The sequence below is a fragment of the Opisthocomus hoazin genome, chromosome 12, assembly GCF_030867145.1.
Source record: "Opisthocomus hoazin isolate bOpiHoa1 chromosome 12, bOpiHoa1.hap1, whole genome shotgun sequence".
Classification (NCBI taxonomy): domain Eukaryota; kingdom Metazoa; phylum Chordata; class Aves; order Opisthocomiformes; family Opisthocomidae; genus Opisthocomus; species Opisthocomus hoazin.
In genome coordinates this window covers 29,963,107-29,990,566 of record NC_134425.1, presented here as the reverse complement: position 1 = coordinate 29,990,566, position 27,460 = coordinate 29,963,107, and positions in this window count along the sequence as shown.

Here is a 27,460-nt window from a genome sequence, read left to right as displayed (position 1 = left end):
AGGACGGGGAATAACAGCAAAGGGAAAGAGAAGGACAAGGAGCGGGACAGATTGTCAGAGAAAGACAGGGACAGGGAGCGGGACAAGGTGATACTGAGAGAGAAAAAGGGGACAAGGAGGCAGGACAAAGTGAAAGACAGGCACAAGTAAGAGACGGGGGAGCAGGACAGAGATGGAGGGGGAAAAGCCTCAGCTGGGCAGCAGGAGACAGAGGCGGAGAAGGGAAAAAACAGCACCGGGCTGAGGGACCCTGAGGGAGGAATTAAAAAACAAACACAGGGAGCGGGACAAAACGACAGAGAGAGAGAAAAGGGACAGAGCAGGACAGCGTTGGGGGGAGAAATGCGACCGTGACGGGCAGCGGGAGAGAGGTATGGAGAAAGAAAAAAAATACCGAGGAAGAGAGAAAGGAAACAAGGGACAGCGAGCTGCACAGGGGGATCGAGAAAGAAAGGATGGGAGAGGGAATGGCGCAGAGAGAGAAAGGCAGAAAAAACAGCAAGAGGAAGCAGGGCAAAAGGACAGCAAGAGGAAAAAGGAAAGGGACAGGGAGCTGGACAGAGATGGGAAAAAAAGCAGCGGCGACACACGAAAAGAGACAGAAAGAGAAGGGCACAAAAGGATAGATGAGGACAGCGGCAGGATGGAGACGCAGAACAAAACCTGGGACGGTCAACCTGGGTGGGCGGGGAGCGGGTCAGAGAGCCGGAGAAAGGAAAAACTCTGCTGTGGAGCAGCAGAGGGGGACGGAGAAAGACAGACAGGGACGGGGAGCAGGGCAGAGAAACGGAGAGAGAAAATAAGTGATGGGGAGCAGGGCAGAGCACTAGGAAGAGGAAAATAAGACAAGGGACAAGACCGAGGAGCTCAGAGAGAAAGAAGGGTCGAAAGGAAACGCCAGAGAGGTAGAGAAATCAAGAAATAGAGGGACGAGGAGCCTTGCAGAGACGGAGCACGAAAATGTAGGGCCGGTGAGCGCGAAAGAGGGAGAGAGAGACGGGGGCAGGGGGAGGAGATGAAGAAGAAAGGAGAGATAAAGATGGCAACGGAGCGCAGGGGACACAGACAGAGGGAGAAAAAGGACAGTGAACAGGAAAAAAGGGACCGAGAAACAAAGAAAGGGTCAGATCTAGACAAAGAGACCAAGAAAGGGGCGGGGGGCGTGTGTGCAGGGAAACCCCAAAACAAACCAGCAAGGGGCTAGAGAACAGAGAGGGAGAGAAAGAGAAGAAAGGGCCACGAAGCAGGACAGAGAAGGAGAGAAAGGCAAAAAGGGAGAGCAAAAAGAGAGCCGGCTGGACAGGGAGGTACAGCAAGAAACGACCGGACAGCCAGCAGGACAGACAAATAGAGACAGGGAGCCGGCTAGAGAAATTCTGAAGGGAGAAAAAGAGGGAGAGGGAGCAGAACACACACACAGACAGAAGACGGGAGGTACAGGGAAAGGAAAACAAAAGGAAAAAGAAAAAAAAAAAAAAAATCACAGCGGCGTGGGAGAGAGAAGGATCCAGGGGACGGCTCGGGACGCAGAAGAGGGGCGACAGGGCCCCGAGGGCCCGCCACTCACCGCAGCTCTCGCTCTCCGCGCTCCCGGGAGACTCTGCCGCTTCAGACGCTTCTCCGTCCTGCTCTCCTCCATTCCTCTTCCGTAACTCCGGTCGCTTGGCTGTCCCCCACCTAAGAGAAAACGTCCATGTCTCGCAGCTCTTACGAGACAAGGATCCCCAGGCACGTAGCCTCGCTTGCTCGCGCGCTACGCGCGGGAACAGCACAGAGGGAAAGAGAGAGAGACAGAGAACGACGAGCGGGCAGCAGAACTGATGGATCAAGAGAGAAACTGAATCGGAGGAATAAAGAACACTGGAGGGAGACACAAGTAGAGCGAACAAGCCAGATGGACGGGGGCAGGAGACACACAGATCAGGCCAAAGAGGTGGAGAAAGTAAAATCGGTGACGGGCTGCAGGATGATAGAAAAGGCCACGGTTCAGCACAGAGGAGAACAACGGGACAGCAAGCTGGACAGGGGCATATAGCGAGAAACAAAGGGACAGGCAGCAGTATGGAGATACACAGACAAAGAGTTACGGGGAGGATGGAGGACAGAGAGAACAAGAGAAAAGGGACAGGGAGGGGGGCACAGATGGAGAAAGAAACATTGCAGAGAGAGAGAGGAAGAAAGCGACAGGGCAGAGGCAGAGAGGTAGAGAAAGGAAGAAAAAAGTAGCGACGAGTAAGAGGCCAGAGGGACAAGGAAAAGCCAGGAGGAAGGACAGAGTGAGAGAGAAAACAGGTGAGGGACACGACGCCAGACTGTGAAACAGAGAGCGCGACAGGGAGCAGGACGCTGGGACAGACAGCAAACGAGAGCAACAGAGAGAACGGCAGCGAGGCGGAGCACGAGAGAAAACAGGGACTGAGAGCAAGACCGAGGGGTGAAGCAATAAATAACGGGGCTGGGGAGCAGGACAGCAGAAGAGAGAGACAGAGAGGGGGACACATAGGACAACCGCAAACTGAGAGGGAGAAGGAGAAGAGCACAGAGGGTCACAGACAAAAAGAGAGGGACGGCAGAAAGAGAAAAACAAGACGAGGCAGAAGGACTGAGGAGCAGAGAGAAAAAGGGTACAGGGAAAAGGACAGAGATGCAGAAAACAAGGAAAGCCTGGAGCACAGGGCAAAACTGACAAGGACAGGGAGCGGGACAAAGGGATGGAGGAGTTAAAAACAGCGATGGGCCGCAGCACAGAGGAAGAGAGAGAAAAAGAGCAAGAGCAGCAAGGGAAGAAGAGTGACAGAAGGGTGTTGACAGGGACACGTACAAAGCGGGCTTGGGGGACACAGACATCGGAAGGGTAGAAAGGAAAGGGAGGGATGGGGAGCAAGACAGCGTGACAGAGGGAGTGGAGTGCAAGGATACACAAAAGCAGAGGGACTGGGAAGAGGAAAGAACGTCAGGGAGAGAAAGGCGAGGCTGGCGAGCAGGAGAGAGAGAGGTGGAGAATGAAAAAACAGCCATGGTCAGAAGAACAGAAATGCAGAGAAGAAAAAATTACTTCCAGGCAGCAGGACAGAGGGACAGAGCAAGAGCAAAAATATCAAGAGGGAGAAGGACAGGTAACACACAGCAGGACACTGCAGGAGTGAGAGGGAGGGAACACAGAGCAAAGCAGAAGAATGAAGAGAGAAAAAAAAAAACAACCCAGCAAACAGAAAGGGAACCGGACAGAACTAGGCAGCAGGGCAGAGAGACGGAGAAAGAAAAAACAGGGACAAAGGGATAGAGAGGCAAAGAGAGGGATGGGGACCAGGACAGTGGGATACAAACAGGGAGTAGGACTCGAGATTGCAGAGAGAGAGGTCCAGGGAAGCAGGAAGAATGACAGAGAGAAAAAGGGGGGAGGGGGGTGGGGAGCAGGTCAGAGCGCTGGAGAAAGCAAAAACACTGCTGTGGAGCAGCAGAGGGGGACGGAGAAAGAGAGAGAGGGACGGGGAGCAGGGCAGAGAAACGGAGAGAGAAAATAAGCGATGGGGAGCAGGGCAGAGCACTAGGAAGAGGAAAATAAGACAAGGGAGAAGACCGAGAAGCTCAGAGAGAAAGAAGGGTCGAAAGGAAACGCCAGAGAGGTAGAGAAATCAAGAAATACAGGGACGAGGAGCCTTGCAGAGACGGAGCACGAAAATGTAGGGCCGGTGAGCGCGAAAGAGGGAGAGAGAGACGGGGGCAGGGGGAGGAGATGAAGAAGAAAGGAGAGATAAAGATGGCAACGGAGCGCAGGGGACACAGACAGAGAGAGAAAAAGGACAGTGAACAGGAAAAAAGGGACCGAGAAACAAAGAAAGGGTCAGATCTAGACAAAGAGACCAAGAAAGGGGCGGGGGGCGTGTGTGCAGGGAAACCCCAAAACAAACCAGCAAGGGGCTAGAGAACAGAGAGGGAGAGAAAGAGAAGAAAGGGCCACGAAGCAGGACAGAGAAGGAGAGAAAGGCAAAAAGGGAGAGCAAAAAGAGAGCCGGCTGGACAGGGAGGTACAGCAAGAAACGACCGGACAGCCAGCAGGACAGAGAAATAGAGACAGGGAGCCGGCTAGAGAAATTCTGAAGGGAGAAAAAGAGGGAGAGGGAGCAGAACACAAACACAGACAGAAGACGGGAGGTACAGGGAAAGGAAAACAAAAGGAAAAAGAAAAAAAAAAAAAAAATCACAGCAGCGTGGGAGAGAGAAGGATCCAGGGGACAGCTCGGGACGCAGAAGAGGGGCGACAGGGCCCCGAGGGCCCGCCACTCACCGCGGCTCTCGCTCTCCGCGCTCCCGGGAGACTCTGCCGCTTCAGACGCTTCTCCGTCCTGCTCTCCTCCATTCCTCTTCCGTAACTCCGGTCGCTTGGCTGTCCCCCACCTAAGAGAAAACGTCCATGTCTCGCAGCTCTTACGAGACAAGGCTCCCTACGCACGCAGCCGCACTCGCGCGCTCCACAACCGGACCATGCTGCTGCTGGTGACACATACAGACCCTGCGGGGCACGCTGGCGGCCTGGCCTGCTGCGGGCTACCAAGACGGAGCCTTCCTCACCCGCAGCGCCAGGCAGCTGCCAGCCAGGTGGCCTTCCATTTCTTCTTCTTCTTCAGCCTTCTCGGGACTCTCCAGCTTCAGCCGCGCCACCTCCTGCCCGCAGCCACTCAGCGCTCCGCCTCTCCCTTTTCGCCCCCACGCCGCCAGCACAGCGAGGCCCGGCACACGCAGCCCACACAAGCCTGGAGCGGGCGCAGCCAACGGCATCCCCAGGGCACGAACGGACAAACGCGAACTCAGCGCGGCCCCTGCCACACATAAACAAGCAGCGGCGACCGCGTTCAGGGAGGCCGAGGCAGCCCGCACCACGGGCCTTGGGGGAGGCCGGGCGCTCCGGGACACAGGCTTCAGGGGACGTGCTGCAGCTGGGGGCGGCTGCGCGGGGCGAGTGGGGCCGGGGGAGCACTGCCGACTTGGGGGGGGGGGGGGTGCCCGCCTCCTTCTCCCATTCCCTTCCGTCACCTCCCGCCTCTGGCCCCGGGGCTGCCCGCACCCGGCTCGCCTCCTGCAGCCTGCCGCAGCGGCCGGCTCCAAGCTTCCCGTCCCACCACCCTCGAGCAGCCACCACGCACCCCCGCACCCGCCAGAGGGGAGCCCGCGCCTCACCGCTGGCCTCTCTGCTCCCCCGCCGCCCCGGCACCGGACACCAGGCCCCCGCCCTGCTGCTCCGCCGCACCGCGCATGCGCCACGCGCCGACGGCGCGCCGGAGGGGCCACACTCTGAGCCGAACGCCGGGCTGCAGTACCGCGTTGCGGCCAGGGGGCGGCGGGGGCGGCGCCAGCGGGGGCGGCGCCAGCGGGGGCGGCGCCAGCGGGGGCGGCGCCAGCGGGGGCGGCGCCAGCGGGGGCGGCGCCAGCGGGGGCGGCGCCAGCGGGGGCGGCGCCAGCGGGGGCGGCGCCAGCGGGGGCGGCGCCAGCGGGGGCGGCGCCAGCGGGGGCGGCGCCAGCGGGGGCGGCGCCAGCGGGGGCGGCGCCAGCGGGGGCGGCGCCAGCGGGGGCGGCGCCAGCGGGGGCGGCGCCAGCGGGGGCGGCGCCAGCGGGGGCGGCGCCAGCGGGGGCGGCGCCAGCGGGGGCGGCGCCAGCGGGGGCGGCGCCAGCGGGGGCGGCGCCAGCGGGGGCGGCGCCAGCGGGGGCGGCGCCGGCGCCAGCGGGGGCGGAGGCGGCGCCTGCGGGGGCGGGGGCGGCGCCTGCGGGGGCGGGGGCGGCGCCCAGCGCCGGCTCCGGCTCCGAGCAGACCCCGACTCGCGGCTCCGACACGGCGCCGCACCCCCGCCTCTCCTTGCCCTCGACACGGACCCCGCCCTCCCGGGGGCTTTTCCCCGGGACCCGCCGCTCCATCCAACCCCCCCCCATACCCCGCGCTCACCTTCTCCCTCGCTGCAGCCGCAACCCGGCTATGGCTCCGCTCCTCCTTCGGCTCGCATCGGGCCCGGCACGGCAGCACCAGGCCCTCTACCGGCACAGGGAGGGGCCGTCGCCATCAGCCCCGCTGCCCGCACCTGGGGCTCTTCCGGCCCCGGCCCACGGCTGGAGCCCACGATGCCGTCATTGGGCAAACACAAAGACTCTCTGAAGCCCTTTGGGCACTTCAGCAAGCAGGCAGGCGTTCCTTATTGCAGCGCCGGACACACAGGGCACGGCTCCTCCCAGCGCGCAAAGCACCTGCGCCACTCGAGCCGCAGTACCGAACTTTGCTCACCGGGTGGCAGCAGCGAGCCCTTGGACACGGCGCCACCGCGCATTGGCGCCGCCCGAGCCGCAGTACCGAACTTTGCTCACCGGGTGGCAGCAGCGAGCCCTTGGACACGGCGCCACCGCGCATTGGCGCCGCCCGAGCCGCAGTACCGAACTTTGCTCACCGGGTGGCAGCAGCGATCGTACCGGCCCCTCCACGGCCACCCGCGCCACGGCAGCACCGGGCCCTCCACCGGCACAGGGAGCGGCCGTCGCCATCAGCCCCGCTGCCCGCACCTGGGGCTCCCCCGGCCCCGGCCCACGGCTGGACCCCGGCAGGAACAGGGGGCCGTCGCCCCAGCCCCACAGCCCGTCCCCTCCTCCCCTGGCCTCTGGCGCAGCCCCTCGTCCCGTGCAAACCAAGCACAAACGCAGCCGCCAGGGCAAAAGGGACCGCAGGTCTTTACTCAGTCACGCACCCAGCCAGTCCCGGGAGCCGCTCTGCTCCGGGGTCGGGGCCCCCGACGCTCCCTCTGCCCCTCCGACACCTCGGCACTCCTTCCCGCAGCTGCGCCCGTTGATCCAGCCGCGAACAGTCCGTCCGTCGCCTCCCGGAGCGACGCGCTGCTCGGCAGAGGCTGCCAAAAATGAGGAGCAGGGTGCAGGCCACTACAAGAGAGGAGAAAAGTGACAGGTGGCTGGACAGCGGCGGTGGAACGAGAAAGCACCAAGCAGGGAAAGGGACGGCGAGAGAAGGACGGGGACAGGCAGTCCCACAGAGACGGAGAAAGAAGCAGCAGCAAGAGAGCAAGAGCGGCAGCAGAAAGAAGAAGAGGGAGCAGGACACAGACCGAAAGTGAAGAACGGGGAGCAGGAAGGAGATGCAAAAAAAAACCCTGCAGCATGACAGAGGAAAAAAGAATAGCGGCAGGGACCTGGACAAAGAGAGATGAGGAAATAGAATAGAATAGACATGGAGAAAGCAGTAGATCTGTGACGTGCTACGGAGCCGAGAAGGAAGGCCTCGAATCAAGGGACGAGGAGGCAGACAGAGAGCACCAAAGACAGCAAAAGTACTGACAGGCTACAGAGTAGGAGGAAAGCAAAACTAGTAACCGGGAGCTGAACAGAAAGAGGGGAAGAAGGAAAAAAATGCCACGGGCTGCAGGGCAGAAAGAGGGAGGACCTAAAAGATGGGGACAAGTCAGAGACAGATGGAGAAAGAAGGTACACAAGAGCAGAAAAAAAAAATAATCGTAGCAGTGGGGGAAAGAGAGGGAGCCGGGGAGGGCCCAGGATGCACAAGAGGGGTGACAGGGCCCCGAGGGCCCACGACTCACCGCAGCTCTCACTCTCGGTGCTGCCGGGAGACTTTGACACTTCAGATGTTTCTCTCCCCTTCTCTCTTCCCTTCTTCTTCCGCAACTCCAATCGTTTGGCTCTCCTGCACCTGAGAGAAAATGCATGTGGCTGTCTTAGAGCTCATACGAGACGTGGCTTCCTAGACAAGAAGCCTCAGGAACAGGACAGAGAAAAAGAGAGAATATGATGAGTGGGAAGCAGAACACACGGATCGAGAGAGAACTTGAATCAGAGGAGTAAACAAGGCAGGAAAGAGAGATAAAGACAGGGAAGAAGCCACAAAAACGGGCCTTTCTGGCCTCTACTCGCACCCCCCGGCCTCCTTTTTTTTCTGGCCTCTACTCTCGCCCCCAGCCTCCCACCCCTCTGCAGCCTCCCACCCCTTTCCGGCCTCCCTTTTTTTCTGGCCTCTACTCTCGCCCCCGGCCTCCCACCCCTTTCCGGCCTCCTTTTTTTTCCTGGCCTCTACTCCCCCCCCCTCGCCCCCCCCCCCCCCCCGCCGCCCACCCCTCGATAGCCTCCGAACTCCCTTTTTGCTGGCCTCTACTTAATTCAGCTTCCCACCCCTCTGCAACCTCCTACCTCTTTCCAGCCTCCACTCCGCCCCCCCAGCTTCCCACCCTTTTTCAGCCTCCCACCACCGTCCCACGCAGTGCAGGACACACTGACAGAGAGAGAAAAAGGACAGGCAACAGGAAGAAACGTACTAAGAAACAAAGAAAGGGTCAGACGAAGAAGGGGGTGGGTGGTCAGGGTTGGAACCCCAACACAAACCAGCAAGGGGATAGAGGACAGACAGAGAGGAAGACAAGAACGGGCCGGGAAGCAGGAAGAGAAGGAGAGAAAGGCAAAAAGGGAGAGCCGGCTGCACAGGCAGGTACAGCAAGAAACGACCGGACAGGCAGCAGGATCGAGAAAGAGAGACAGAAAAACTGGGGACAGGAAGCAGGACAGAGGGACGGCGAGAGGAAACAAGGGCCAGGGAGCAGGACAGCGGTGGAAAAAGAGGCACTGGGGCAGCAGGACAGAAAGAGAAGGAAGAAAGGCCAGAACAAGGACGGGGAATAACAGCAAAGGGAAAGAGAAGGACAAGGAGCGGGACAGATTGTCAGAGAAAGACAGGGACAGGGAGCGGGACAAGGTGATACTGAGAGAGAAAAAGGGGACAAGGAGGCAGGACAAAGTGAAAGACAGGCACAAGTAAGAGACGGGGGAGCAGGACAGAGATGGAGGGGGAAAAGCCTCAGCTGGGCAGCAGGAGACAGAGGCGGAGAAGGGAAAAAACAGCACCGGGCTGAGGGACCCTGAGGGAGGAATTAAAAAACAAACACAGGGAGCGGGACAAAACGACAGAGAGAGAGAAAAGGGACAGAGCAGGACAGCGTTGGGGGGAGAAATGCGACCGTGACGGGCAGCGGGAGAGAGGTATGGAGAAAGAAAAAAAATACCGAGGAAGAGAGAAAGGAAACAAGGGACAGCGAGCTGCACAGGGGGACAGAGAAAGAAAGGATGGGAGAGGGAATGGCGCAGAGAGAGAAAGGCAGAAAAAACAGCAAGAGGAAGCAGGGCAAAAGGACAGCAAGAGGAAAAAGGAAAGGGACAGGGAGCTGGACAGAGATGGGAAAAAAAGCAGCGGCGACACACGAAAAGAGACAGAAAGAGAAGGGCACAAAAGGATAGATGAGGACAGCGGCAGGATGGAGACGCAGAACAAAACCTGGGACGGTCAACCTGGGTGGGCGGGGAGCAGGTCAGAGCGCTGGAGAAAGGAAAAACACTGCTGTGGAGCAGCAGAGGGGGACGGAGAAAGACAGACAGGGACGGGGAGCAGGGCAGAGAAACGGAGAGAGAAAATAAGTGATGGGGAGCAGGGCAGAGCACTAGGAAGAGGAAAATAAGACAAGGGACAAGACCGAGGAGCTCAGAGAGAAAGAAGGGTCGAAAGGAAACGCCAGAGAGGTAGAGAAATCAAGAAATAGAGGGACGAGGAGCCTTGCAGAGACGGAGCACGAAAATGTAGGGCCGGTGAGCGCGAAAGAGGGAGAGAGAGACGGGGGCAGGGGGAGGAGATGAAGAAGAAAGGAGAGATAAAGATGGCAACGGAGCGCAGGGGACACAGACAGAGGGAGAAAAAGGACAGTGAACAGGAAAAAAGGGACCGAGAAACAAAGAAAGGGTCAGATCTAGACAAAGAGACCAAGAAAGGGGCGGGGGGCGTGTGTGCAGGGAAACCCCAAAACAAACCAGCAAGGGGCTAGAGAACAGAGAGGGAGAGAAAGAGAAGAAAGGGCCACGAAGCAGGACAGAGAAGGAGAGAAAGGCAAAAAGGGAGAGCAAAAAGAGAGCCGGCTGGACAGGGAGGTACAGCAAGAAACGACCGGACAGCCAGCAGGACAGACAAATAGAGACAGGGAGCCGGCTAGAGAAATTCTGAAGGGAGAAAAAGAGGGAGAGGGAGCAGAACACACACACAGACAGAAGACGGGAGGTACAGGGAAAGGAAAACAAAAGGAAAAAGAAAAAAAAAAAAAAAATCACAGCGGCGTGGGAGAGAGAAGGATCCAGGGGACGGCTCGGGACGCAGAAGAGGGGCGACAGGGCCCCGAGGGCCCGCCACTCACCGCAGCTCTCGCTCTCCGCGCTCCCGGGAGACTCTGCCGCTTCAGACGCTTCTCCGTCCTGCTCTCCTCCATTCCTCTTCCGTAACTCCGGTCGCTTGGCTGTCCCCCACCTAAGAGAAAACGTCCATGTCTCGCAGCTCTTACGAGACAAGGATCCCCAGGCACGTAGCCTCGCTTGCTCGCGCGCTACGCGCGGGAACAGCACAGAGGGAAAGAGAGAGAGACAGAGAACGACGAGCGGGCAGCAGAACTGATGGATCAAGAGAGAAACTGAATCGGAGGAATAAAGAACACTGGAGGGAGACACAAGTAGAGCGAACAAGCCAGATGGACGGGGGCAGGAGACACACAGATCAGGCCAAAGAGGTGGAGAAAGTAAAATCGGTGACGGGCTGCAGGATGATAGAAAAGGCCACGGTTCAGCACAGAGGAGAACAACGGGACAGCAAGCTGGACAGGGGCATATAGCGAGAAACAAAGGGACAGGCAGCAGTATGGAGATACACAGACAAAGAGTTACGGGGAGGATGGAGGACAGAGAGAACAAGAGAAAAGGGACAGGGAGGGGGGCACAGATGGAGAAAGAAACATTGCAGAGAGAGAGAGGAAGAAAGCGACAGGGCAGAGGCAGAGAGGTAGAGAAAGGAAGAAAAAAGTAGCGACGAGTAAGAGGCCAGAGGGACAAGGAAAAGCCAGGAGGAAGGACAGAGTGAGAGAGAAAACAGGTGAGGGACACGACGCCAGACTGTGAAACAGAGAGCGCGACAGGGAGCAGGACGCTGGGACAGACAGCAAACGAGAGCAACAGAGAGAACGGCAGCGAGGCGGAGCACGAGAGAAAACAGGGACTGAGAGCAAGACCGAGGGGTGAAGCAATAAATAACGGGGCTGGGGAGCAGGACAGCAGAAGAGAGAGACAGAGAGGGGGACACATAGGACAACCGCAAACTGAGAGGGAGAAGGAGAAGAGCACAGAGGGTCACAGACAAAAAGAGAGGGACGGCAGAAAGAGAAAAACAAGACGAGGCAGAAGGACTGAGGAGCAGAGAGAAAAAGGGTACAGGGAAAAGGACAGAGATGCAGAAAACAAGGAAAGCCTGGAGCACAGGGCAAAACTGACAAGGACAGGGAGCGGGACAAAGGGATGGAGGAGTTAAAAACAGCGATGGGCCGCAGCACAGAGGAAGAGAGAGAAAAAGAGCAAGAGCAGCAAGGGAAGAAGAGTGACAGAAGGGTGTTGACAGGGACACGTACAAAGCGGGCTTGGGGGACACAGACATCGGAAGGGTAGAAAGGAAAGGGAGGGATGGGGAGCAAGACAGCGTGACAGAGGGAGTGGAGTGCAAGGATACACAAAAGCAGAGGGACTGGGAAGAGGAAAGAACGTCAGGGAGAGAAAGGCGAGGCTGGCGAGCAGGAGAGAGAGAGGTGGAGAATGAAAAAACAGCCATGGTCAGAAGAACAGAAATGCAGAGAAGAAAAAATTACTTCCAGGCAGCAGGACAGAGGGACAGAGCAAGAGCAAAAATATCAAGAGGGAGAAGGACAGGTAACACACAGCAGGACGCTGCAGGAGTGAGAGGGAGGGAACACAGAGCAAAGCAGAAGAATGAAGAGAGAAAAAAAAAAACAACCCAGCAAACAGAAAGGGAACCGGACAGAACTAGGCAGCAGGGCAGAGAGACGGAGAAAGAAAAAACAGGGACAAAGGGATAGAGAGGCAAAGAGAGGGATGGGGACCAGGACAGTGGGATACAAACAGGGAGTAGGACTCGAGATTGCAGAGAGAGAGGTCCAGGGAAGCAGGAAGAATGACAGAGAGAAAAAGGGGGGAGGGGGGTGGGGAGCAGGTCAGAGCGCTGGAGAAAGGAAAAACACTGCTGTGGAGCAGCAGAGGGGGACGGAGAAAGACAGACAGGGACGGGGAGCAGGGCAGAGAAACGGAGAGAGAAAATAAGCGATGGGGAGCAGGGCAGAGCACTAGGAAGAGGAAAATAAGACAAGGGAGAAGACCGAGAAGCTCAGAGAGAAAGAAGGGTCGAAAGGAAACGCCAGAGAGGTAGAGAAATCAAGAAATACAGGGACGAGGAGCCTTGCAGAGACGGAGCACGAAAATGTAGGGCCGGTGAGCGCGAAAGAGGGAGAGAGAGACGGGGGCAGGGGGAGGAGATGAAGAAGAAAGGAGAGATAAAGATAGCAACGGAGCGCAGGGGACACAGACAGAGAGAGAAGAAGGACAGTGAACAGGAAAAAAGGGACCGAGAAACAAAGAAAGGGTCAGATCTAGACAAAGAGACCAAGAAAGGGGCGGGGGGCGTGTGTGCAGGGAAACCCCAAAACAAACCAGCAAGGGGCTAGAGAACAGAGAGGGAGAGAAAGAGAAGAAAGGGCCACGAAGCAGGACAGAGAAGGAGAGAAAGGCAAAAAGGGAGAGCAAAAAGAGAGCCGGCTGGACAGGGAGGTACAGCAAGAAACGACCGGACAGCCAGCAGGACAGAGAAATAGAGACAGGGAGCCGGCTAGAGAAATTCTGAAGGGAGAAAAAGAGGGAGAGGGAGCAGAACACAAACACAGACAGAAGACGGGAGGTACAGGGAAAGGAAAACAAAAGGAAAAAGAAAAAAAAAAAAAAAATCACAGCAGCGTGGGAGAGAGAAGGATCCAGGGGACAGCTCGGGACGCAGAAGAGGGGCGACAGGGCCCCGAGGGCCCGCCACTCACCGCGGCTCTCGCTCTCCGCGCTCCCGGGAGACTCTGCCGCTTCAGACGCTTCTCCGTCCTGCTCTCCTCCATTCCTCTTCCGTAACTCCGGTCGCTTGGCTGTCCCCCACCTAAGAGAAAACGTCCATGTCTCGCAGCTCTTACGAGACAAGGCTCCCTACGCACGCAGCCGCACTCGCGCGCTCCACAACCGGACCATGCTGCTGCTGGTGACACATACAGACCCTGCGGGGCACGCTGGCGGCCTGGCCTGCTGCGGGCTACCAAGACAGAGCCTTCCTCACCCGCAGCGCCAGGCAGCTGCCAGCCAGGTGGCCTTCCATTTCTTCTTCTTCTTCAGCCTTCTCGGGACTCTCCAGCTTCAGCCGCGCCACCTCCTGCCCGCAGCCACTCAGCGCTCCGCCTCTCCCTTTTCGCCCCCACGCCGCCAGCACAGCGAGGCCCGGCACACGCAGCCCACACAAGCCTGGAGCGGGCGCAGCCAACGGCATCCCCAGGGCACGAACGGACAAACGCGAACTCAGCGCGGCCCCTGCCACACATAAACAAGCAGCGGCGACCGCGTTCAGGGAGGCCGAGGCAGCCCGCACCACGGGCCTTGGGGGAGGCCGGGCGCTCCGGGACACAGGCTTCAGGGGACGTGCTGCAGCTGGGGGCGGCTGCGCGGGGCGAGCGGGGCCGGGGGAGCACTGCCGACTTGGGGGGGGGGGGGGGTGCCCGCCTCCTTCTCCCATTCCCTTCCGTCACCTCCCGCCTCTGGCCCCGGGGCTGCCCGCACCCGGCTCGCCTCCTGCAGCCTGCCGCAGCGGCCGGCTCCAAGCTTCCCGTCCCACCACCCTCGAGCAGCCACCACGCACCCCCGCACCCGCCAGAGGGGAGCCCGCGCCTCACCGCTGGCCTCTCTGCTCCCCCGCCGCCCCGGCACCGGACACCAGGCCGCCGCCATGCTGCTCCGCCGCACCGCGCATGCGCCACGCGCCGACGGCGCGCCGGAGGGGCCACACTCTGAGCCGAACGCCGGGCTGCAGTACCGCGTTGCGGCCAGGGGGCGGCGGGGGCGGCGCCAGCGGGGGCGGGGGCGGCGCCAGCGGGGGCGGGGGCGGCGCCAGCGGGGGCGGGGGCGGCGCCAGCGGGGGCGGGGGCGGTGCCGGCGGCGCCAGCGGGGGCGGTGGCGGTGCCAGCGGGGGCGGTGGCGGTGCCAGCGGGGGCGGTGGCGGTGCCAGCGGGGGCGGGGGCGGTGCCAGCGGGGGCGGGGGCGGCGCCAGCGGGGGCGGGGGCGGCGCCAGCGGGGGCGGGGGCGGCGCCAGCGGGGGCGGGGGCGGCGCCAGCGGGGGCGGGGGCGGCGCCAGCGGGGGCGGGGGCGGCGCCAGCGGGGGCGGGGGCGGCGCCAGCGGGGGCGGGGGCGGCGCCAGCGGGGGCGGGGGCGGCGCCAGCGGGGGCGGGGGCGGCGCCAGCGGGGGCGGGGGCGGCGCCAGCGGGGGCAAGGGCGGCGCCAGCGGGGGCAAGGGCGGCGCCAGCGGGGGCAAGGGCGGCGCCAGCGGGGGCAAGGGCGGCGCCAGCGGGGGCGGGGGCGGCGCCAGCGGGGGCGGGGGCGGCGCCAGCGGGGGCGGGGGCGGCGCCAGCGGGGGCGGGGGCGGCGCCAGCGGGGGCGGGGGCGGCGCCAGCGGGGGCGGGGGCGGTGCCAGCGGGGGCGGGGGGCGGCGCCAGCGGGGGCGGGGGCGGCGGGGGCGGGGGCGGCGCCAGCGGGGGCAAGGGCGGCGCCAGCGGGGGCGGGGGCGGCGCCTGCGGGGGCGGGGGCGGTGCCCAGCGCCGGCTCCGGCTCCGAGCAGACCCCGACTCGCGGCTCCGACACGGAGCCGCACCCCCGCCTCTCCTTGCCCTCGACACGGACCCCGCCCTCCCGGGGGCTTTTCCCCGGGACCCGCCGCTCCATCCAACCCCCCCCCATACCCCGCGCTCACCTTCTCCCTCGCTGCAGCCGCAACCCGGCTATGGCTCCGCTCCTCCTTCGGCTCGCATCGGGCCCGGCACGGCAGCACCGGGCCCTCTACCGGCAGAGGGAGGGGCCGTCGCCATCAGCCCCGCTGCCCGCACCTGGGGCTCTTCCGGCCCCGGCCCACGGCTGGAGCCCACGATGCCGTCATTGGGCAAACACAAAGACTCTCTGAAGCCCTTTGGGCACTTCAGCAAGCAGGCAGGCGTTCCTTATTGCAGCGCCGGACACACAGGGCACGGCTCCTCCCAACGCGCAAAGCACCTGCGCCACTCGAGCCGCAGTACCGAACTTTGCTCACCGGGTGGCAGCAGCGAGCTCTTGGACACGGCGCCACCGCGCATTGGCGCCGCCCGAGCCGCAGTACCGAACTTTGCTCACCGGGTGGCAGCAGCGATCGTACCGGCCCCTCCACGGCCACCCGCGCCACGGCAGCACCGGGCCCTCCACCGGCACAGGGAGCGGCCGTCGCCATCAGCCCCGCTGCCCGCACCTGGGGCTCCCCCGGCCCCGGCCCACGGCTGGACCCCGGCAGGAACAGGGGGCCGTCGCCCCAGCCCCACAGCCCGTCCCCTCCTCCCCTGGCCTCTGGCGCAGCCCCTCGTCCCGTGCAAACCAAGCACAAACGCAGCCGCCAGGGCAAAAGGGACCGCAGGTCTTTACTCAGTCACGCACCCAGCCAGTCCCGGGAGCCGCTCTGCTCCGGGCTCGGGGCCCCCGACGCTCCCTCTGCCCCTCCGACACCTCGGCACTCCTTCCCGCAGCTGCGCCCGTTGATCCAGCCGCGAACAGTCCGTCCGTCGCCTCCCGGAGCGACGCGCTGCTCGGCAGAGGCTGCCAAAAATGAGGAGCAGGGTGCAGGCCACTACAAGAGAGGAGAAAAGTGACAGGTGGCTGGACAGCGGCGGTGGAACGAGAAAGCACCAAGCAGGGAAAGGGACGGCGAGAGAAGGACGGGGACAGGCAGTCCCACAGAGACGGAGAAAGAAGCAGCAGCAAGAGAGCAAGAGCGGCAGCAGAAAGAAGAAGAGGGAGCAGGACACAGACCGAAAGTGAAGAACGGGGAGCAGGAAGGAGATGCAAAAAAAAACCCTGCAGCATGACAGAGGAAAAAAGAATAGCGGCAGGGACCTGGACAAAGAGAGATGAGGAAATAGAATAGAATAGACATGGAGAAAGCAGTAGATCTGTGACGTGCTACGGAGCCGAGAAGGAAGGCCTCGAATCAAGGGACGAGGAGGCAGACAGAGAGCACCAAAGACAGCAAAAGTACTGACAGGCTACAGAGTAGGAGGAAAGCAAAACTAGTAACCGGGAGCTGAACAGAAAGAGGGGAAGAAGGAAAAAAATGCCACGGGCTGCAGGGCAGAAAGAGGGAGGACCTAAAAGATGGGGACAAGTCAGAGACAGATGGAGAAAGAAGGTACACAAGAGCAGAAAAAAAAAATAATCGTAGCAGTGGGGGAAAGAGAGGGAGCCGGGGAGGGCCCAGGATGCACAAGAGGGGTGACAGGGCCCCGAGGGCCCACGACTCACCGCAGCTCTCACTCTCGGTGCTGCCGGGAGACTTTGACACTTCAGATGTTTCTCTCCCCTTCTCTCTTCCCCTCTTCTTCCGCAACTCCAATCGTTTGGCTCTCCTGCACCTGAGAGAAAATGCATGTGGCTGTCTTAGAGCTCATACGAGACGTGGCTTCCTAGACAAGAAGCCTCAGGAACAGGACAGAGAAAAAGAGAGAATATGATGAGTGGGAAGCAGAACACACGGATCGAGAGAGAACTTGAATCAGAGGAGTAAACAAGGCAGGAAAGAGAGATAAAGACAGGGAAGAAGCCACAAAAACGGGCCTTTCTGGCCTCTACTCGCACCCCCCGGCCTCCTTTTTTTTCTGGCCTCTACTCTCGCCCCCAGCCTCCCACCCCTCTGCAGCCTCCCACCCCTTTCCGGCCTCCCTTTTTTTCTGGCCTCTACTCTCGCCCCCGGCCTCCCACCCCTCTGCAGCCTCCCACCCCTTTCCGGCCTCCTTTTTTTTCCTGGCCTCTACTCCCCCCTCCTCGCCCGCCCCCCCCCCCCGCCTCCCACCCCTCGATAGCCTCCGAACTCCCTTTTTGCTGGCCTCTACTTAATTCAGCTTCCCACCCCTCTGCAACCTCCTACCTCTTTCCAGCCTCCACTCCGCCCCCCCAGCTTCCCACCCTTTTTCAGCCTCCCACCACCGTCCCACGCAGTGCAGGACACACTGACAGAGAGAGAAAAAGGACAGGCAACAGGAAGAAACGTACTAAGAAACAAAGAAAGGGTCAGACGAAGAAGGGGGTGGGTGGTCAGGGTTGGAACCCCAACACAAACCAGCAAGGGGATAGAGGACAGACAGAGAGGAAGACAAGAACGGGCCGGGAAGCAGGAAGAGAAGGAGAGAAAGGCAAAAAGGGAGAGCCGGCTGCACAGGCAGGTACAGCAAGAAACGACCGGACAGGCAGCAGGATCGAGAAAGAGAGACAGAAAAACTGGGGACAGGAAGCAGGACAGAGGGACGGCGAGAGGAAACAAGGGCCAGGGAGCAGGACAGCGGTGGAAAAAGAGGCACTGGGGCAGCAGGACAGAAAGAGAAGGAAGAAAGGCCAGAACAAGGACGGGGAATAACAGCAAAGGGAAAGAGAAGGACAAGGAGCGGGACAGATTGTCAGAGAAAGACAGGGACAGGGAGCGGGACAAGGTGATACTGAGAGAGAAAAAGGGGACAAGGAGGCAGGACAAAGTGAAAGACAGGCACAAGTAAGAGACGGGGGAGCAGGACAGAGACGGAGGGGGAAAAGCCTCAGCTGGGCAGCAGGAGACAGAGGCGGAGAAGGGAAAAAACAGCACCGGGCTGAGGGACCCTGAGGGAGGAATTAAAAAACAAACACAGGGAGCAGGACAAAACGACAGAGAGAGAGAAAAGGGACAGAGCAGGACAGCGTTGGGGGGAGAAATGCGACCGTGACGGGCAGCGGGAGAGAGGTATGGAGAAAGAAAAAAAATACCGAGGAAGAGAGAAAGGAAACAAGGGACAGCGAGCTGCACAGGGGGATCGAGAAAGAAAGGATGGGAGAGGGAATGGCGCAGAGAGAGAAAGGCAGAAAAAACAGCAAGAGGAAGCAGGGCAAAAGGACAGCAAGAGGAAAAAGGAAAGGGACAGGGAGCTGGACAGAGATGGGAAAAAAAGCAGCGGGGAAACACGAAAAGAGACAGAAAGAGAAGGGCACAAAAGGATAGATGAGGACAGCGGCAGGATGGAGACGCAGAACAAAACCTGGGACGGTCAACCTGGGTGGGCGGGGAGCGGGTCAGAGAGCCGGAGAAAGGAAAAACTCTGCTGTGGAGCAGCAGAGGGGGACGGAGAAAGACAGACAGGGACGGGGAGCAGGGCAGAGAAACGGAGAGAGAAAATAAGCGATGGGGAGCAGGGCAGAGCACTAGGAAGAGGAAAATAAGACAAGGGACAAGACCGAGGAGCTCAGAGAGAAAGAAGGGTCGAAAGGAAACGCCAGAGAGGTAGAGAAATCAAGAAATACAGGGACGAGGAGCCTTGCAGAGACGGAGCACGAAAATGTAGGGCCGGTGAGCGCGAAAGAGGGAGAGAGAGACGGGGGCAGGGGGAGGAGATGAAGAAGAAAGGAGAGATAAAGATGGCAACGGAGCGCAGGGGACACAGACAGAGAGAGAAAAAGGACAGTGAACAGGAAAAAAGGGACCGAGAAACAAAGAAAGGGTCAGATCTAGACAAAGAGACCAAGAAAGGGGCGGGGGGCGTGTGTGCAGGGAAACCCCAAAACAAACCAGCAAGGGGCTAGAGAACAGAGAGGGAGAGAAAGAGAAGAAAGGGCCACGAAACAGGACAGAGAAGGAGAGAAAGGCAAAAAGGGAGAGCAAAAAGAGAGCCGGCTGGACAGGGAGGTACAGCAAGAAACGACCGGACAGCCAGCAGGACAGAGAAAGAGAGACAGGGAGCCGGCTAGAGAAATTCTGAAGGGAGAAAAAGAGGGAGAGGGAGCAGAACACAAACACAGACAGAAGACGGGAGGTACAGGGAAAGGAAAACAAAAGGAAAAAGAAAAAAAAAAAAAAAATCACAGCGGCGTGGGAGAGAGAAGGATCCAGGGGAGGGCCCGGGACGCAGAAGAGGGGCGACAGGGCCCCGAGGGCCCGCCACTCACCGCGGCTCTCGCTCTCCGCGCTCCCGGGAGACTCTGCCGCTTCAGACGCTTCTCTGTCCTGCTCTCCTCCATTCCTCTTCCGTAACTCCGGTCGCTTGGCTGTCCCCCACCTAAGAGAAAACGTCCATGTCTCGCAGCTCTTACGAGACAAGGATCCCTAGGCACGTAGCCTCGCTTGCTCGCGCGCTACGCGCGGGAACAGCACAGAGGGAAAGAGAGAGAGACAGAGAACGACGAGCGGGCAGCAGAACTGATGGATCAAGAGAGAAACTGAATCGGAGGAATAAAGAACACTGGAGGGAGACACAAGTAGAGCGAACAAGCCAGATGGACGGGGGCAGGAGACACACAGATCAGGCCAAAGAGGTGCAGAAAGTAAAATCGGTGACGGGCTGCAGGATGATAGAAAAGGCCACGGTTCAGCACAGAGGAGAACAACGGGACAGCAAGCTGGACAGGGGCATATAGCGAGAAACAAAGGGACAGGCAGCAGTATGGAGATACACAGACAAAGAGTTACGGGGAGGATGGAGGACAGAGAGAACAAGAGAAAAGGGACAGGGAGGGGGGCACAGATGGAGAAAGAAACATTGCAGAGAGAGAGAGGAAGAAAGCGACAGGGCAGAGGCAGAGAGGTAGAGAAAGGAAGAAAAAAGTAGCGACGAGTAAGAGGCCAGAGGGACAAGGAAAAGCCAGGAGGAAGGACAGAGTGAGAGAGAAAACAGGTGAGGGACACGACGCCAGACTGTGAAACAGAGAGCGCGACAGGGAGCAGGACGCTGGGACAGACAGCAAACGAGAGCAACAGAGAGAACGGCAGCGAGGCGGAGCACGAGAGAAAACAGGGACTGAGAGCAAGACCGAGGGGTGAAGCAATAAATAACGGGGCTGGGGAGCAGGACAGCAGAAGAGAGAGACAGAGAGGGGGACACATAGGACAACCGCAAACTGAGAGGGAGAAGGAGAAGAGCACAGAGGGTCACAGACAAAAAGAGAGGGACGGCAGAAAGAGAAAAACAAGACGAGGCAGAAGGACTGAGGAGCAGAGAGGAAAAGGGTACAGGGAAAAGGACAGAGATGCAGAAAACAAGGAAAGCCTGGAGCACAGGGCAAAACTGACAAGGACAGGGAGCGGGACAAAGGGATGGAGGAGTTAAAAACAGCGATGGGCCGCAGCACAGAGGAAGAGAGAGAAAAAGAGCAAGAGCAGCAAGGGAAGAAGAGTGACAGAAGGGTGTTGACAGGGACACGTACAAAGCGGGCTTGGGGGACACAGACATCGGAAGGGTAGAAAGGAAAGGGAGGGATGGGGAGCAAGACAGCGTGACAGAGGGAGTGGAGTGCAAGGATACACAAAAGCAGAGGGACTGGGAAGAGGAAAGAACGTCAGGGAGAGAAAGGCGAGGCTGGCGAGCAGGAGAGAGAGAGGTGGAGAATGAAAAAACAGCCATGGTCAGAAGAACAGAAATGCAGAGAAGAAAAAATTACTTCCAGGCAGCAGGACAGAGGGACAGAGCAAGAGCAAAAATATCAAGAGGGAGAAGGACAGGTAACACACAGCAGGACGCTGCAGGAGTGAGAGGGAGGGAACACAGAGCAAAGCAGAAGAATGAAGAGAGAAAAAAAAAAACAACCCAGCAAACAGAAAGGGAACCGGACAGAACTAGGCAGCAGGGCAGAGAGACGGAGAAAGAAAAAACAGGGACAAAGGGATAGAGAGGCAAAGAGAGGGATGGGGACCAGGACAGTGGGATACAAACAGGGAGTAGGACTCGAGATTGCAGAGAGAGAGGTCCAGGGAAGCAGGAAGAATGACAGAGAGAAAAAGGGGGGAGGGGGGTGGGGAGCAGGTCAGAGCGCTGGAGAAAGGAAAAACACTGCTGTGGAGCAGCAGAGGGGGACGGAGAAAGAAAGACAGGGACGGGGAGCAGGGCAGAGAAACGGAGAGAGAAAATAAGCGATGGGGAGCAGGGCAGAGCACTAGGAAGAGGAAAATAAGACAAGGGAGAAGACCGAGAAGCTCAGAGAGAAAGAAGGGTCGAAAGGAAACGCCAGAGAGGTAGAGAAATCAAGAAATACAGGGACGAGGAGCCTTGCAGAGACGGAGCACGAAAATGTAGGGCCGGTGAGCGCGAAAGAGGGAGAGAGAGACGGGGGCAGGGGGAGGAGATGAAGAAGAAAGGAGAGATAAAGATAGCAACGGAGCGCAGGGGACACAGACAGAGAGAGAAAAAGGACAGTGAACAGGAAAAAAGGGACCGAGAAACAAAGAAAGGGTCAGATCTAGACAAAGAGACCAAGAAAGGGGCGGGGGGCGTGTGTGCAGGGAAACCCCAAAACAAACCAGCAAGGGGCTAGAGAACAGAGAGGGAGAGAAAGAGAAGAAAGGGCCACGAAGCAGGACAGAGAAGGAGAGAAAGGCAAAAAGGGAGAGCAAAAAGAGAGCCGGCTGGACAGGGAGGTACAGCAAGAAACGACCGGACAGCCAGCAGGACAGACAAATAGAGACAGGGAGCCGGCTAGAGAAATTCTGAAGGGAGAAAAAGAGGGAGAGGGAGCAGAACACAAACACAGACAGAAGACGGGAGGTACAGGGAAAGGAAAACAAAAGGAAAAAGAAAAAAAAAAAAAAAAATCACAGCAGCGTGGGAGAGAGAAGGATCCAGGGGACGGCTCGGGACGCAGAAGAGGGGCGACAGGGCCCCGAGGGCCCGCCACTCACCGCAGCTCTCGCTCTCCGCGCTCCCGGGAGACTCTGCCGCTTCAGACGCTTCTCCGTCCTGCTCTCCTCCATTCCTCTTCCGTAACTCCGGTCGCTTGGCTGTCCCCCACCTAAGACAAAACGTCCATGTCTCGCAGCTCTTACGAGACAAGGCTCCCTACACACGCAGCCGCGCTCGCGCGCTCCACAACCGGACCATGCTGCTGCTGGTGACACATACAGACCCTGCGGGGCACGCTGGCGGCCTGGCCTGCTGCGGGCTACCAAGACGGAGCCTTCCTCACCCGCAGCGCCAGGCAGCTGCCAGCCAGGTGGCCTTCCATTTCTTCTTCTTCTTCAGCCTTCTCGGGACTCTCCAGCTTCAGCCGCGCCACCTCCTGTCCGCAGCCACTCAGCGCTCCGCCTCTCCCTTTTCGCCCCCACGCCGCCAGCACAGCGAGGCCCGGCACACGCAGCCCACAAAAGCCCGGAGCGGGCGCAGCCAACGGCATCCCCAGGGCACGAACGGACAAACGCGAACTCAGCGCGGCCACTGCCACACATAAACAAGCAGCGGCGACCGCGTTCAGGGAGGCCGAGGCAGCCCGCACCACGGGCCTTGGGGGAGGCCGGGCGCTCCGGGACACAGGCTTCAGGGGACGTGCTGCAGCTGGGGGCGGCTGCGCGGGGCGAGCGGGGCCGGGGGAGCACTGCCGACTTGGGGGGGGGGGGGGGTGCCCGCCTCCTTCTCCCATTCCCTTCCGTCACCTCCCGCCTCTGGCCCCGGGGCTGCCCGCACCCGGCTCGCCTCCTGCAGCCTGCCGCAGCGGCCGGCTCCAAGCTTCCCGTCCCACCACCCTCGAGCAGCCACCACGCACCCCCGCACCCGCCAGAGGGGAGCCCGCGCCTCACCGCTGGCCTCTCTGCTCCCCCGCCGCCCCGGCACCGGACACCAGGCCGCCGCCATGCTGCTCCGCCGCACCGCGCATGCGCCACGCGCCGACGGCGCGCCGGAGGGGCCACACTCTGAGCCGAACGCCGGGCTGCAGTACCGCGTTGCGGCCAGGGGGCGGCGGGGGCGGCGCCAGCGGGGGCGGGGGCGGTGCCAGCGGGGGCGGGGGCGGCGCCAGCGGGGGCGGGGGCGGCGCCAGCGGGGGCGGGGGCGGTGCCGGCGGCGCCAGCGGGGGCGGTGGCGGTGCCAGCGGGGGCGGTGGCGGTGCCAGCGGGGGCGGGGGCGGCGCCAGCGGGGGCGGGGGCGGCGCCAGCGGGGGCGGGGGCGGCGCCAGCGGGGGCGGGGGCGGCGCCAGCGGGGGCGGGGGCGGCGCCAGCGGGGGCGGGGGCGGCGCCAGCGGGGGCGGGGGCGGCGCCAGCGGGGGCGGGGGCGGCGCCAGCGGGGGCGGGGGCGGCGCCAGCGGGGGCGGGGGCGGCGCCAGCGGGGGCGGGGGCGGCGCCAGCGGGGGCGGGGGCGGCGCCAGCGGGGGCGGGGGCGGCGCCAGCGGGGGCAAGGGCGGCGCCAGCGGGGGCAAGGGCGGCGCCAGCGGGGGCGGGGGCGGCGCCAGCGGGGGCGGGGGCGGAGCCAGCGGGGGCGGGGGCGGCGCCAGCGGGGGCGGGGGCGGTGCCAGCGGGGGCGGGGGCGGCGCCAGCGGGGGCGGGGGCGGCGCCAGCGGGGGCGGTGCCAGCGGGGGCGGGGGCGGCGCCAGCGGGGGCAAGGGCGGCGCCAGCGGGGGCGGGGGCGGCGCCTGCGGGGGCGGGGGCGGTGCCCAGCGCCGGCTCCGGCTCCGAGCAGACCCCGACTCGCGGCTCCGACACGGAGCCGCACCCCCGCCTCTCCTTGCCCTCGACACGGACCCCGCCCTCCCGGGGGCTTTTCCCCGGGACCCGCCGCTCCATCCAACCCCCCCCCATACCCCGCGCTCACCTTCTCCCTCGCTGCAGCCGCAACCCGGCTATGGCTCCGCTCCTCCTTCGGCTCGCATCGGGCCCGGCACGGCAGCACCGGGCCCTCTACCGGCAGAGGGAGGGGCCGTCGCCATCAGCCCCGCTGCCCGCACCTGGGGCTCTTCCGGCCCCGGCCCACGGCTGGAGCCCACGATGCCGTCATTGGGCAAACACAAAGACTCTCTGAAGCCCTTTGGGCACTTCAGCAAGCAGGCAGGCGTTCCTTATTGCAGCGCCGGACACACAGGGCACGGCTCCTCCCAACGCGCAAAGCACCTGCGCCACTCGAGCCGCAGTACCGAACTTTGCTCACCGGGTGGCAGCAGCGAGCTCTTGGACACGGCGCCACCGCGCATTGGCGCCGCCCGAGCCGCAGTACCGAACTTTGCTCACCGGGTGGCAGCAGCGATCGTACCGGCCCCTCCACGGCCACCCGCGCCACGGCAGCACCGGGCCCTCCACCGGCACAGGGAGCGGCCGTCGCCATCAGCCCCGCTGCCCGCACCTGGGGCTCCCCCGGCCCCGGCCCACGGCTGGACCCCGGCAGGAACAGGGGGCCGTCGCCCCAGCCCCACAGCCCGTCCCCTCCTCCCCTGGCCTCTGGCGCAGCCCCTTGTCCCGTGCAAACCAAGCACAAACGCAGCCGCCAGGGCAAAAGGGACCGCAGGTCTTTACTCAGTCACGCACCCAGCCAGTCCCGGGAGCCGCTCTGCTCCGGGCTCGGGGCCCCCGACGCTCCCTCTGCCCCTCCGACACCTCGGCACTCCTTCCCGCAGCTGCGCCCGTTGATCCAGCAGCGAACAGTCCGTCCGTCGCCTCCCGGAGCGACGCGCTGCTCGGCAGAGGCTGCCAAAAATGAGGAGCAGGGTGCAGGCCACTACAAGAGAGGAGAAAAGTGACAGGTGGCTGGACAGCGGCGGTGGAACGAGAAAGCACCAAGCAGGGAAAGGGACGGCGAGAGAAGGACGGGGACAGGCAGTCCCACAGAGACGGAGAAAGAAGCAGCAGCAAGAGAGCAAGAGCGGCAGCAGAAAGAAGAAGAGGGAGCAGGACACAGACCGAAAGTGAAGAACGGGGAGCAGGAAGGAGATGCAAAAAAAAACCCTGCAGCATGACAGAGGAAAAAAGAATAGCGGCAGGGACCTGGACAAAGAGAGATGAGGAAATAGAATAGAATAGACATGGAGAAAGCAGTAGATCTGTGACGTGCTACGGAGCCGAGAAGGAAGGCCTCGAATCAAGGGACGAGGAGGCAGACAGAGAGCACCAAAGACAGCAAAAGTACTGACAGGCTACAGAGTAGGAGGAAAGCAAAACTAGTAACCGGGAGCTGAACAGAAAGAGGGGAAGAAGGAAAAAAATGCCACGGGCTGCAGGGCAGAAAGAGGGAGGACCTAAAAGATGGGGACAAGTCAGAGACAGATGGAGAAAGAAGGTACACAAGAGCAGAAAAAAAAAATAATCGTAGCAGTGGGGGAAAGAGAGGGAGCCGGGGAGGGCCCAGGATGCACAAGAGGGGTGACAGGGCCCCGAGGGCCCACGACTCACCGCAGCTCTCACTCTCGGTGCTGCCGGGAGACTTTGACACTTCAGATGTTTCTCTCCCCTTCTCTCTTCCCCTCTTCTTCCGCAACTCCAATCGTTTGGCTCTCCTGCACCTGAGAGAAAATGCATGTGGCTGTCTTAGAGCTCATACGAGACGTGGCTTCCTAGACAAGAAGCCTCAGGAACAGGACAGAGAAAAAGAGAGAATATGATGAGTGGGAAGCAGAACACACGGATCGAGAGAGAACTTGAATCAGAGGAGTAAACAAGGCAGGAAAGAGAGATAAAGACAGGGAAGAAGCCACAAAAACGGGCCTTTCTGGCCTCTACTCGCACCCCCCGGCCTCCTTTTTTTTCTGGCCTCTACTCTCGCCCCCAGCCTCCCACCCCTCTGCAGCCTCCCACCCCTTTCCGGCCTCCCTTTTTTTCTGGCCTCTACTCTCGCCCCCGGCCTCCCACCCCTCTGCAGCCTCCCACCCCTTTCCGGCCTCCTTTTTTTTCCTGGCCTCTACTCCCCCCTCCTCGCCCGCCCCCCCCCCCGCCTCCCACCCCTCGATAGCCTCCGAACTCCCTTTTTGCTGGCCTCTACTTAATTCAGCTTCCCACCCCTCTGCAACCTCCTACCTCTTTCCAGCCTCCACTCCGCCCCCCCAGCTTCCCACCCTTTTTCAGCCTCCCACCACCGTCCCACGCAGTGCAGGACACACTGACAGAGAGAGAAAAAGGACAGGCAACAGGAAGAAACGTACTAAGAAACAAAGAAAGGGTCAGACGAAGAAGGGGGTGGGTGGTCAGGGTTGGAACCCCAACACAAACCAGCAAGGGGATAGAGGACAGACAGAGAGGAAGACAAGAACGGGCCGGGAAGCAGGAAGAGAAGGAGAGAAAGGCAAAAAGGGAGAGCCGGCTGCACAGGCAGGTACAGCAAGAAACGACCGGACAGGCAGCAGGATCGAGAAAGAGAGACAGAAAAACTGGGGACAGGAAGCAGGACAGAGGGACGGCGAGAGGAAACAAGGGCCAGGGAGCAGGACAGCGGTGGAAAAAGAGGCACTGGGGCAGCAGGACAGAAAGAGAAGGAAGAAAGGCCAGAACAAGGACGGGGAATAACAGCAAAGGGAAAGAGAAGGACAAGGAGCGGGACAGATTGTCAGAGAAAGACAGGGACAGGGAGCGGGACAAGGTGATACTGAGAGAGAAAAAGGGGACAAGGAGGCAGGACAAAGTGAAAGACAGGCACAAGTAAGAGACGGGGGAGCAGGACAGAGACGGAGGGGGAAAAGCCTCAGCTGGGCAGCAGGAGACAGAGGCGGAGAAGGGAAAAAACAGCACCGGGCTGAGGGACCCTGAGGGAGGAATTAAAAAACAAACACAGGGAGCAGGACAAAACGACAGAGAGAGAGAAAAGGGACAGAGCAGGACAGCGTTGGGGGGAGAAATGCGACCGTGACGGGCAGCGGGAGAGAGGTATGGAGAAAGAAAAAAAATACCGAGGAAGAGAGAAAGGAAACAAGGGACAGCGAGCTGCACAGGGGGATCGAGAAAGAAAGGATGGGAGAGGGAATGGCGCAGAGAGAGAAAGGCAGAAAAAACAGCAAGAGGAAGCAGGGCAAAAGGACAGCAAGAGGAAAAAGGAAAGGGACAGGGAGCTGGACAGAGATGGGAAAAAAAGCAGCGGGGAAACACGAAAAGAGACAGAAAGAGAAGGGCACAAAAGGATAGATGAGGACAGCGGCAGGATGGAGACGCAGAACAAAACCTGGGACGGTCAACCTGGGTGGGCGGGGAGCGGGTCAGAGAGCCGGAGAAAGGAAAAACTCTGCTGTGGAGCAGCCGAGGGGGACGGAGAAAGACAGACAGGGACGGGGAGCAGGGCAGAGAAACGGAGAGAGAAAATAAGCGATGGGGAGCAGGGCAGAGCACTAGGAAGAGGAAAATAAGACAAGGGACAAGACCGAGGAGCTCAGAGAGAAAGAAGGGTCGAAAGGAAACGCCAGAGAGGTAGAGAAATCAAGAAATACAGGGACGAGGAGCCTTGCAGAGACGGAGCACGAAAATGTAGGGCCGGTGAGCGCGAAAGAGGGAGAGAGAGACGGGGGCAGGGGGAGGAGATGAAGAAGAAAGGAGAGATAAAGA